Genomic DNA, 10,497 nt, shown 5'->3' with positions numbered 1-10,497 from the left:
TTTTTGAGAGGTTAGTTTGTTGTTGCAATTGTTGGTATGTTTGTCACTTTCATCTAGAATTGATTTTAAACTAAAACCTAGACTTCTGTGTTTCACTCCACTCACAGATCAAACCCAGAAGGCAAGTTTTGCTGAGAAAAAGAAGCAAACTGCAGTTTGAAAACACTTTTGAAGGTACAAATACACCACCCAAATCCTGCCATTATTAAGAATTTCTTTATTTCAGCAACCATCCTTTATTGAGTTCCTTCTAAGAATAATGATATTTTCAATATTGCAAGGACTTGGCCTGACTCTTTTTTCCCTTAAGAAGAAATATGGGATTTTCCCCAAAACCAGGCCACAAGGGAGAGACATGGAGACAAGGCATCCTTCTGGGTGCCCTTACCCACACCTTGGTTCTGATTGGCTATTAGTGAACAGGAGCCCTGGTGGCACAGTGGTTAAGAGCTTGGCTGCTAACAGAAAGGTTGGCAGTTCGAGTCCACCAGCTGCTCCTTGGAAACTCTACGGGGCAGTTCTACCATGTCCTGTAGGGGTCAATTCTGACTCACTGGTAACAGATTTTTTTTTTTTTTTTTTAATTAGTGGACAAGACTGAAGGCAGGAAATTGGGAATTTTAGGCCCAGTTCTCTCACTTTCTCTAGTTGTACCGCCTAAGGGAAGTAGCCTTTCTGGTGACCTGGACCTCACTTTTTTAAGATGTAAAATGGCAGGGTTTGGGATAGCTGGGGTCTGAAGCATCACTCACCAGGCTTGTTGCCTTGAGCTAACTGGTCGACCCCATCCATGGTGGGAGTGGGGGAGGGTGGCTGTGTCTGACTCTTGAAGCAGAACACCCAGATTTCTGACATTAAAGAGGAATGTTGAGGTGCCAACTTGCAATCTGCAGTATCAAGCAGCGGCCTGTGAAGCCACCCAGTGTGGTGGGAAGATCAGAGGCCTGGGGGTCTAGAGACCCAGAGTATAGTTCCAGCTCTGCCAAAACTTCGCTGCTAGATGATCCTAAACAAGTCTTTACAGCTCTGTGGCCCTCGGTGTCCTCGTCTGGAGGATTAAGTGTTCAACGAGACACTCTCCAAAGTCCCTTCCAGCTCCGACATGCTCTGGTTCCCTGAATGCGTGACCACGAAATTAAATTAAATCACACTTTTCGCATCACCCGTGCGTTGGCGAAGACAAGCAACACGCCCATGTGTACATGAAAAGCCTCCGACAGCGAGTCGCTCGGCTTCTGGTGTGTGTGTTTTGTTTTGGTTTTTTTTTTTCCTTCCTAAGCTTATCAGCCCTGATCAAGGGCTCCCTCTCCCATGCAGGTGCTTATCTGCCCACCAAGGCCAAGGGCACATCTCAGTAACTGGCAGCCTGTGATGCAATGCGGGCGTTGCTGCCACTGCTAAGCCACCACCTCTGGCTACAACAAGGCGTTGCCTGATAAACAGACTTGCTACATATAGGTTTACCTGGGAAGGAGAGGACCCGCCTGCCAGCCACTCCTGCCAAGGTCTGCGCCAGGCCATCTGCAGGCTGTGTCTGAGTACGGGGAGGTGTGGGGCCATCCGGGATGCTGCCAGACACGGTCAGGACAGGTGGACGCCACAGCTGCTGTGTGATGACCTTGTGAGCCACCTGGACTCAGAGCCTGAGGGGTCCCTGAAAGGACCACAGATGTCAGGCAGAGACCTGCTAGCTGGGTAGAGGTCAGGACCTGGGGGCTGGGGTGGGGAAGATCACCTAGAAATCCAAGCCTGGGCTTGGCATCAATGAGCCAAGGAGAATGGCCCACAGACCTGGCTATTTCTAAAGCCCAGGATGACTCACTCCATCAAGGAAAATTCCCTGAGAACTGATATTTACTGGGCATTGAGAAAACAGAGGTGAATTAATATGTCTAGGTCCCACCTATCAAAGAGTCCCTAGTCTGGTTGAGAGACCAAAGGGCCACATAAAGCGAATAAATGCAGTGAATGTTACCCTCTTTATCAGGTGAATAGATAACAAATGCGTGCTGTCTCCAGGCACCGTTCTCAGCACTGAGGAAATGCAGATGACCATGACAGGAAGATGTCTAAGCTCACGAAGCTTAAATCTCCAAGTCTCCTTTGACCCTCTTCTGAGAATGGCGACCACAGTTTGCTGGGGGCTTCCAAGGAGCTGGCCACAACAGTTGACACTCTATGAGCTTTGTCTTAAGTCACTCCAGTGGCCCAATGGCCACTCAGCAGTGACCAGTTGAGGGAACACTGGACCCAAGTCTGCTAGTCTACAAAGCCTGTTTTCCCTTTTACTAGAATATTCTGCCCCACCTCAGCCTCCCCACCCTTGCTCTCGGTCTGCTCCTTCTCCTTTACGCCCTCACTCCAGGAATGGCATCACCATGTCAAGTAGTATAGCCTAGGTTGTGCCACAGTAACAACTCTAGGTATCTGTGGCTTCAAACAGGAGGAGTTCACTTTTCACTTACATTCCGTGGAACACAGGTAGGCAAGTGGGTTCTGCTCATCACAATCCTTCAAGTGTCCAACTGATGGAGTCTGCATCTCATCATGGGTTTCCCTGGTCAGCAAAGCAGGAGAAGAGCACAGCTGTCGGATCTCACACCAGCTATTAATTAAAAACCTTAGCCCAGAAGTGACACCCCACTGTTGTCCAGTCGATGCCAACTCATATCAACCGTGTAGGACAGAGCAGAACTGCTCCATAAGGTTCCCAAGGCTATAATCTTTCCGGAAGCAGACTGCCACATCCTTCTCCCTGGGAGCAACTGGTGGGTTTGAAACACCACCTTTTGATTAGAGGCTGAACGCTTAACTATTGTGTCACCAAGGCCCCTAGAAGTGACATACATCAGTTTTACTCACAACCCATTGGGCAGAGCTAGTCACATGGCCACATCCAACCACTGGAGAGGAGAACTGGATATTGGTTGTTGTTGTTAGGTGTCTTCAAGTTGGTTCCAACACGTAGCAAACCTGTGTACAACGGAAGGAAACACTGCCCGGTCCTGCACCATCCTCGCGATCACTGGTATGCTTGAGCCCATTGTTGCAGCCACTGTGTCAGTCCATCTCATCGAGGGTCTTCCTCTTTCCTTCTGACCCTCCACTTTACCAAGCATGATGTCTTTCTCCAGGGACTGGTCCCTCCAGATAACACGTCCAAAGTATATGAGACGATGTCTCGCTATCCTTGTTTCTAAGGAACACTCTGGCTGTACTTCTTCCAAGACAGACTTGTTCATTCGTCTGGTAGTCCACTGCATATTCAATTCTTCTTTGGTCTTCCTTATTCATTGGCCAGCTTTAGCATGCATATGAGGTGATTGAAAACACCATGGCTTGGATCAGGCACACCTTAGTCCTTATAATGGTTATTGGTAGGCAGTAATAATGTCTGCCAATATCACTATCTGCTCAGGTCCCCAAAGCTGAAACCCTAGTCTTCTGGGATTCCTGCCCAGTTTCCCCACCTCAGCCAGGAAGTAGGGAAGACAGACCTCACACTGGAGTCATGCAGGCTGTAGGGCTTGTGGGGCCTTGCAAGAGTTAGTTCACTTTTGTGAGACTGTTTTCTCATCTGTAAAATGGGGTTGATTTCACAGGGTTAGTGTGAAGATTAACAAGGTAATGCATGTAAAACATGGTTGATAAATGGTCAGTCCTTTCCTTTCCCTCCCACCCCCCATGTAATGGCCTGTCACATGTCTTCCATCCTCTGTGCTGGTATTACTGCAGCTACCTCCTCCACTGGCCCCTCTGTCTCCAGTCAGGCTCCCTCCACCCCAAGGCTGCCCAGCGATCTTCCTGAGCCACAAATCTCACTATGTCTCTTCCTTGCTCTGAGTTCTCCAACGGCTCCTCCTTGTAGCGTCCAGGATATAGTCAGATGCTAGTCCATCTTTTCAGCCTCCTAATTTCCCCACTCTCCCCGTCTTCCCTACACATTAAACTATTCCCCACCCCCAAATCCTTCCCAGATTTTTTATACCTGCACATCTTGACCACGTACTCCTTCTACCTGGAATGACCTCTTTCTTATCTCAACTGGCAAACTCCTACTCATACTTCAAAGCCCAACTCACGGGTCCCCTCGCATAGGGATGCTTTTGCAGCGACCCCAGCAGAGTTCCCTGAGACGTCGCCTGCTGCTAGACCATTACGACGCCTGAGATTCCACCTGCAGCAGTCCATGCTACTGAGTCAAGCCGGAGCTTCTCCAGGCAGTCTTCTTACCTAATGGGCAGAAGGGGAAGAGCCCAGGGCAGCAGGCCAAGCCTTGGGTTTGGCCTCAGGGCTTTCTAGAGCTTTCGGATCTTAGAAATATCACCTCCCTACTTGAGACTGTTCCCTTGTGGAAGGACCAGCCATTTGGGGGCTGCCATAGAAATACCTCAGCCTCTTCATGACCACCACCCAAGGTTGTTTCCAGGGTGACAGACACTAGAAATGGCCCCACCTCTCGGGAGGAGGCCTCTTCTCCACTCCCCTATTGCTGGTCCCCCATATCGTGAGATATGACTGAGAGCCCAGCATTCCCATGACAAAAGTCACTCACACAAAAAGAGCAATTCAAGCATTGGGGGTGAGGGCTATTCCAGACATACCCCATGATAGGAGCAACAGCTTTTGTCCTTATGCCCTTAGAGGTGGTAGCATCCGGCGCTGTGGTGGGACTTTGTAGTTATCCACAGGGTTCTTTGGCAAGTTGTCTTCAACAGACAAGGAAACTGAGGCATGGATGCATGAAGTGGTTCACCCAGGGGCCCTCCATAATTTCAGGGTATGGGCAGAAACAGGCCACAGAGGCCTTTCTGGTTTCCTGGTTTGTTATTCAGATGCTCATTGAAAGGCAAGCCGTGGCCACTTGAAGGTAAGCTCCTGGGTGTGCGGATAACTAAAAAGCGGTGGGTTAATGCATGGAATCCACTCAGCCACAGGAGGACAAACAGGCTCTGTGTCCACCAACGTGGACAGATCTCCAAAACTAACCATCAGGAAAAAATAAAACCAATTGCAAATGACCTTGAGTAATGGGATACCATTTATGTCAATAGGTGTTTAAACACAAAATAGTAATACCCTGTGTGTGTGTATGTGTGTGTGTGCCAATGTACAAGTCACCTGGAAAGAAGTACATCAAACTCATCATAATGGTCACTTCTGGGGAAAGCATCATGGATCAGGATGGAATGGTGGTCACAGGAGGCAACTCTAGGTTTCCCTGTAGGGTTCTAGTCATTTCTCTGGTGAGTAGTGCACTCACATATTGCATGCAGAAATGGTTCAAGAAAAAAATAATATTAATAATAATAATAAAAGGTAAATGGCTAATTCTGGGTGTTGGGAATAAAAGTTCACTACAATCTTTTTCTTTGTGCTTTTTTCCAAATTTCCCAAAAGTGCTATGAAAGGAATTCTGGGTCCAGATCCCACCTCTGCAGCTAATAAACTATGAGGTGCTTGGCAATCCCCTTCCCTATGTGTGCCTCAGTTTCCTCGTTGCTAACCTGAGGGGCTGGCCTAGACAGCCTCTCGGGTTCTCAGCCAAGTGAGCTGCATCCCTCGCTAACCAGGTGATGTTTTCCAGCAGGGCTGAATATAAGGCAGGTGTGTCACATGGGAAATGTGTGGATTGCACAGGAGCTAGTTGCTAAAGGCAAGAAAAGAGGGAAGGGAGGAAGGAAGAGATGAAAGAAGAAATAATCAAGGTCCATGTTGAGAAGCAGCCACTAGGTCTTGCCAACCCAACAGAAGTTTCTATTCATGTTTTAACTCCAGCTTTCTTCTGTGGGTGCACACACACACACACACACACGGTGACAAGGCTGTAGAAGTGACTTATCTCAGCCCTGCCCAGCTCCTCTTCTCACGAGCACTCGTGCAGAGGGGCCACGGTTCCCCTCCCAGGGGAATCAAACCCGTAACTGTCCAGGCGATGCTGATTCATAGAGTAGAACTGCCCCATAGTGTTTCCCAGGAGTGGCTGGTGGATTCAAACTGTCAACCTTTTGGTTAGCAGCCACATTCCTAACCACTGCACCACCAGGGCTCCAAGGCCATGTGAAATGCCCCCATCTACCAATTTCCACCTCTCCACATGGTTGGAGTGAAAGCCCCTAGCTTACGCGAAGCCCACCATGGCAGGGAAGAAGGAAAGAAAGTTGCACTCCCAGGCCCCAAGATAACAACGTTCGGCCCCCTGTCTTTCGTAGCCGGCACCATGCTGAACACACCCCAGCCTTCTTCTCACCAGCCCTCCCAGCAACCCAAACTCACTGGCAGAGATTCAGGCTCTCAGTGGCACGCCCAGGTCCACTCTGCCCGGCCAAGAGCTGGGCCCACGTTCAAGGCATTTTGCCCTGGACAAAGCATCACATGTTTGCGGCACAGCGGTCAGGAAACCACGTGAGGACGGGTCCCAGGCCTGGGACCCGCTTCACAGGCAATCCATTTCCCTTCAGTACATTCTCAACATTCTGAGGTGCTAGGCAGCAATTGTTGGGTTATTTGGACTTTGGGTTTGTTGTTATTGTCGTTGTTAGCTGCTGTCAGGTCAGCCCCTGAGTCACAGCCACCTCAAGCACAACAGAAGGAAACAGTGCCCAATCCTGCGCCATCCCCAAGATCAGGTACGGATGGGACTGTTTTATTCCATAGGGTTTTCATTAGCTGATTTTCAGAAGTAGATTGCCAAGCCTTTCTTCCTAGTCTGTCTTAGTCTGGAAGCTCTACTGACAGCTATTCAGCATCGTAGCAACACTCAAGTCCCCTCTGACGGATGGGTGGTGGCTGTACATGAGGCACATTGTCCAGGAATCCAACCTGAGTCTCCCACATGGAAGGAGAGAATCCTACCTCTGAGCCACCACTGTCCCCCTGGACACATGAAGGAGAAAGTAAGGGAGCTGTAGAGTCATCAGCGAGGCTTTTGCAATCTCTTGGCTTCTCCATCTGTAAAATGGGACAACAATGTCCCTGTCACAACACTTCTGGGAGGCTCAAATGAGAGAGGAGATGTGAGTGCCCCCACATGGAGAAAGCACTCTGCAAATTCCTCCCCCTTCAGGTCAGCCTGGGAACGGCCACGGCTGCCCCTCACCGGTCCTCTGCTGGGGGCTAAGGCAGACTGGTGTGTTCCAGAGAGAAGCAAACTTGCCACTGTGCCTGCCACCAGCTGCCTTGGGTCTCGCTCGGCCCGCTGAGCTGCAGGATGTGGTCAGCGAGAGCAACAAGGCACGTATAACGGAGCTTCCCAGAGGCCTTTGCGGCAAAGCCACAAGCTGGGGAGATAATGTGTTGCCTTTGCTCTCTTTTCATGATGCAGATTCTTAAGGCTACCAAAAAAAAAAAAAAAGTTATTTTCTTCCAAATGCTCTTCTATCTCGCAAGCATGGAAATTATTAGGCCTCAGAGACAATCTGCTGTGCCAAGTCTGAAATCTCACCAGGACGTTGGGCAGTTTGCATTTGGTAAAGACTCTGAACTTCTTCAGGAAAGCACTTGCAACCCTTTCAGCATCAGCAAGGCATAAATCATCAGATCAAAGAGAAAAAAGGAAAAAAATAGCATATAATGACTGCTCGGACATCAAACCTATCTCAAAAAATAGCACTTTGATGAGTTCCATGCAAATGAGTACAAATATGAGAATTAAAGTTCTCTTGAAACATAGGAGGCTTGGAAATAGGAAAAAAAAAACCACACTTAGGGCTTTGCCAAACCCAAACGTTAGAAAAAACATATTTAACTATGGCCTGGCATTCGCAGCCCCTAACTCTGCTACTCAGAGTGGACTCTGGGTGCCTATGGGAGAAGCGAAGTAACCCAGAGAGAAGTCCTCCGGGGTGACCCGCCCATCTGTTCACATGTCATTAGAACGGGAAGTGGCTCTGGTGCCTGCCCTGTCTCTGTCTTGACATCCTCAAAGCAGTGTTTCCTAGGTGATCCCAAACAACAGAGGAGGCAGGCTTCATACATTCGGACGTCAGCCTCTTCCCCGTGTGCTCTCCACCAGCAGGTCAATGTCTTCTCTCTTGCTCTCCCTGAAAGACCAGGACGTATTCCATAGCTAGCCGGGCCTGGAAGGAGAGACTGGAGCCCAGGACCCCTCGTGAAGCAGCAGAGGTTGGTTGAGGGAACAAGGCAAGGGAAGGGGGTGGCAGGAGGCAGACACAGCATCCCAGCAGCAGCCTTGGGGAGTCTAAGGGCAGTGAGCAGGGCCCCGGTCACGGAGCAGGGACCTTGTACTTGAAGAGAGAGAGAAATGAAACAAGAGTCCCAGACCTAAAAGTCTGCAGCAGTCCAGTTCTCTGGAAATAGCCTGTGAGGCTTGGAGTTGCACGTAGAAGGTTTGGGGAGCTGTGCTTTCAAGAACATGTTGGGGTAGAGAGTGAGTTGAGGAAAGCAAGCTTGTGCAGTGGGGAAATGTGAACTGGGATTCAGTTACAAGGGGAGCTACAGCTGATTCCACGGCAAGTTCTGAAGCTAGGATGGAGCTTCAGGGATGTCTCCAGTCCAGACAAAGGGGCTGAACCTTTGTATTCCAGCATCAACCAGACATTGGATGCAGGTGGTCCTAGAGAGGGTGTGTAACCTCAGGCAAGGCAGCTTCATTTGGCCAAGGGCGATTTCCAAAGAGGAATGGTACATCCAACACTCCAGGCCCCTGGGCGAGACACCACAGCATCCATTACAGTCCACCCCTTTCACCACAGCATCCACTACAGTCCACCCCTTTCACCACGTGGATCCATTTGCTGCATTTACTAAGCTCATCTGACCTGGAAATGGCTCTTCCAACATTCTGGCTGGCCTCTTTTCCTGGGAAAACTTATAAGATTCATGGGTCCAAGCAGAGCCCTGCCACTGAACTGGTATCATGGGTAAATCTAATACCCATCTCCACCACCTCCCATTACCTACTCTACGGTCCTCTGATTGTTGCCCAGCATCACCACTGGTCCAGGTGGCTTACCTAGTGGAATGGCCCCATCCCATTTCACTTCCAGTAAAATTTTAACTTTTAAGGGAGCGAGAAAACCAAGGTTGGGCAAGGGGAGATGCTGCACTGTGATGGGCTTCCACTCCTTCCTAATCAGGGACCTGACCTTGGCACAGCAGACGTGCAGGGTTTGAGAGCTCAGCTTCTTCTGGACCACTCAGATGTTCTGATAATCAAAACCTGGGCTGATCTACTTTTTCTGCCCTCCTGAGAATGAGACTCTTTAACTGCTCCCCTCTGGCTTTCACACATAGCTTTTAATTGGTGATTAATCACCCTTAGCCTTTCATTGTCTGTCTGCAATGTGTAGACTGCCGGTAGCAACAAGCATCCGGTTCCATAAGGCTTCTAATTGCTATCCCCTCCCCCTCTCCTGAAATATTGCACCTGCCCCGTGCACTATTCTATCCAATGTCACTACCAGTGAAAGTTTCAACGACTGCACAGCAGGCAGGGTCAATTCCATACAGCACCAGGGATGAGGTCTTTGCTGTCAGCCAGCCAGCAGGTGTTCAAGCTCCAAAATCCCATCTGGGCCTGCTTCCTAGGACCGCTCCTAGTATCACAGGTTGCTTGATGGGCTTCCAGGTAATAGACTACGGACTGAAGATGTGCATGCAAAAAGCTTATTGAGGAGAGCTGGAAGGAACACCTTTGAGAGAGGGTCTCAGATTCCTTTTGCTGCTGTAACAAAGGCACCACAAATGGGTGGCTTTAAAGAACAGCAATGTATCGTCTCATAGTTCTGGAGGCCAGGAGTCTGAATTCAGGTGTCATCAGGGCTAGTCTCTGTCTCTGTCTCTGTCTCTGTCTCTCTCTCAGCTCTAGGGGAAGATCCTTGTCTCTTTTAGCTTCTGCAGCCTTGGGCATTTCTCGACATTCCTTGGCCGCTTGCCCCTGTGTGTCTATGTCTATTCTTCTCTTCTTGTAAGACATCACTCAGAAGAGATTAGGTTTAGGACTCACCCTAGTCTGGTATGGAGCCGTGGTGGTTTAGAGCTCATCTGCTAACCAAAAGGTCCGCAGTTTGAAGCCACCTTGGAAACCCCATGGGGCAGTTCTACTCTATCCCATAGGGTCACTATGAGTCAGCATCAACTTAATGGCAACGAGGTTTTTTTGTGTGTTTGTTTTGGTTTGGTTTTGGTTTTTCTATTCTGGTATGACCTTATCAACATAAAAAAAAAAAAACTCTTTCTAAACAAGGTTGTATCTATCAGCACAGGGGTTAGGACTTCAACATAACTTTTTGAGGGGCACAATTCAATGTGTTACGACAGAGAGCAAGGGGGAAAAACTGGGGAGAAGGAGAAGCTCCCATGGGGAGTTATGAAGCTGGGATACGCCGTCAGAGGTTCCTGAATTAAAGCCTTTGTACCCACACAAGGCATAGCCACTAGACACGGGCCACCCCCAGGGGGAGGGGGAGACTTCCTTAGCCCAGGGCAATTCCCAGAGAAGGATGCAGACGCGAGCCATCCCCAGCCAGTAACCCT

General features: G+C 49.3%; 1 long non-coding RNA gene across 2 annotated transcripts in view; it reads right to left on the bottom strand.

Annotated features, from left to right (window-relative positions):
• Positions 1-562: 562 nt before the first annotated feature.
• Positions 563-10,497, bottom strand: part of LOC111750190 (uncharacterized) — a 42,078-nt gene continuing 32,143 nt past the window's right edge. The window contains exons 7-8 of one of the 2 annotated variants that reach the window (XR_010323231.1): positions 2,863-8,665; positions 563-2,557 (exon numbers count right to left, since the gene is read on the bottom strand). This is a non-coding gene — a long non-coding RNA (uncharacterized LOC111750190). Of the gene's footprint in view, positions 8,666-10,497 lie in introns of both variants that reach the window. The other variant, XR_002785362.2, reaches the window with a different exon arrangement.

This window comes from Loxodonta africana, chromosome 10, assembly GCF_030014295.1.
Source record: "Loxodonta africana isolate mLoxAfr1 chromosome 10, mLoxAfr1.hap2, whole genome shotgun sequence".
Lineage (NCBI taxonomy): Eukaryota > Metazoa > Chordata > Mammalia > Proboscidea > Elephantidae > Loxodonta > Loxodonta africana.
Note: the sequence above shows the minus strand (reverse complement) of the source record. Positions and strands in the feature narration are given on the sequence as shown.